The sequence below is a fragment of the Pristis pectinata genome, chromosome 5, assembly GCF_009764475.1.
Source record: "Pristis pectinata isolate sPriPec2 chromosome 5, sPriPec2.1.pri, whole genome shotgun sequence".
Classification (NCBI taxonomy): Eukaryota; Metazoa; Chordata; class Chondrichthyes; order Rhinopristiformes; family Pristidae; genus Pristis; species Pristis pectinata.
In genome coordinates, this window is record NC_067409.1 from 13,439,396 (window position 1) to 13,441,705 (window position 2,310).

The following is a 2,310-nucleotide window of genomic DNA, read 5'->3' on the forward strand; positions in this document are numbered from 1 at the left end:
CTGTCTTAATAAGTGGTTTCATTTGAAAATTATTCAACTTCATGCATCTCATGCAAATAGAACGATAAATCACTCTCATTAATGTGTATAAATGTCACATCGTAGCCTGTTAATGTCACATTCAGGACATTTATTTTGGAATAAAAGGCCAAAAGTATGTCAACAGATCTCATTCTATCAGTGAAAAGATTCAAAAGTCTTGAATTGTTGCCTTTATAAATATGATTGGCCTCAGGATAACCTGTAGCACTTTACAGCCAATTAAATCCTTTTTAAAGTGCAGTCACTATTGTGCTGTAGGACATGCAGCAGTCAGATTCAACACAGCAGAATCCCACGCAAAGTAGTTTGGTACCAACTAGATATTTGGCTTTAGTGACATTGATTTCAAACTAAATATGCCAGGAACACAGGGAGAATGCCAGCGCTCTTCAAAATAGTCTCATGGGGTGACATATATTCACTTCATTGAAGTTTAACATCTCAGCTAAAAAGCAGCACCATTGGCAGTGCAGCATTCCCTCACGGAAGTATCAGCCTGGATTTTGTGCTCAGGTTTCTTGGAGTGGGATGAGAACCCACAAACTTCTGTCTCTGAAGTAATAGAATATAGAACATGGAACAGTACAGCACAGGAACAGGCCCTTCTGTCCACAATATCTGTGCCAATTAAACTAATCCTTTCTGCCTGCACACGATCCCTATCCCTCCATCGCCTGGACATTCATGTGCCTATCTGAAAGCCTCTTGAACATCACTATTGTATCTGCTTCCACCACCACCCCTGACAGCTCCTTCTAGGCACCTACCAGTCTCCGTGTAAAAACCCTGCACCCCTTTAAACTTGCCGCCTCTCACTTTAAAGCTATGTGATCTAGTATTCAACATTTCTACCCTGGCAAAATAAAATTCTGTTTGTCTACCCTATCTCTGCCTCTCATAATTTTATTGATTTCTATCAGGTCACCCCTCAGTCTCCGATGCTCCAGAGAAAACAATCCAAGTTCGTCTAACCTCTGTGTGTAGCTGATATCATCTAATCCAGGCAGAATCCTAGTAAACTGCATCTGAACCCTCTCCAAAGTCTCCACATCCTTCCTGTAATGTGGTGACCAGAACTGCACGCAATACTCCAAATGAGGTCTCACCAAAGTTTTATATAATTGCATCATGACTTCCTGACTCTTATATTGCATACCCCTAGTGATGAAGGCAAGCATGCCACATGCCTTCTTTACCGGTCTATCTACTTTCGTTGCCACTTTCAGGGAGGTAACCAATACATTCGTCCTGCCATTAACTATACTTTTCCCTTACACGTGACTTCCCAAAGTGCGTCACCGCACACTTGCCCAGAAAAATGACTGAGTTAGAGGACCTCAGTAGCAGGCACCACTGGGATTTGAACCCAGGATCTCCTGTTTACTAGACAGGCACTTTAACCAACTAAGCCATGGCGCCGCTATATAATGTTGCTACCACTGACAATGTGAAAGTCTGTGTAGGAGTCTGGCACCGAGCTGGTACTGGGCTTTGTTCAACACTTGAAGCCTATTTTTTCCGGTATGGACCAAACCAGGATTCAGCACTAGCCTACCCCTGTCTCAGGTTCAATCACAGCATAAGCAGCTATCTCCAAATATCCATGTGCTCAGTGCAAGCTCAACATCCCACTCCACAAGACCAGACAGTATGACTTTGGCTGCCAAGCGTTCCAAGTTGCTTCCTCCAAATCACTGCCCTCCAACATTCTGTCTTCTGCTGATTTCTGAGACTGTTGAGCCATATCTCCCTGCAGTGGCAAAGGCTCATAGGATCTTAAAACACAGAAACAGGCCCTTTGGCCCAACATGTTCAAGACAACTATCGATACTAATCTCATTTACCATTCGGTCCATAGCCTTCCATGTCGTGATGATTCAAGTGCTTGTCTAGATACATAAATTCTGTGAGAGTACCTGTCTCCACAACCCTCTCAGGCGATGCGTTCCAGATTCCAACCACCTTCTGGGTGACAAAGATCTTCCTCAGTTTCCCGCTAATCTCTTACCCCTTAGCCTTAATCTATGCCCTCTATTTTTAGATACTTCTGTTCTGGGAAAAGTGTTTTAATACCTACCCTATCAGGTCATTCCTCATCCTCTGCTGTCCCAAAGAAAACAAACTCAGCCTATGCAGTATTTCTGTAACTGAAACACTCCATCACTCGCAACTTCCTGGTGAATCTCCTCTTCACTCTTTCCAGACCAAGATGGTGACAGAGCAGGGCGACTCTTTGCAAACTGCTCTCAGCAGATCTATTCATTACAT

General features: G+C 43.5%; 1 non-coding gene across 1 annotated transcript; it reads right to left on the bottom strand.

Moving 5' to 3' along the window:
* Positions 1–1,387: 1,387 nt before the first annotated feature.
* trnat-agu (transfer RNA threonine (anticodon AGU)) lies at positions 1,388–1,461 on the bottom strand. The gene has a single exon. It is a non-coding gene; the product is annotated as a tRNA-Thr (tRNA).
* Between the last annotated feature and the right edge of the window lie 849 nt (positions 1,462–2,310).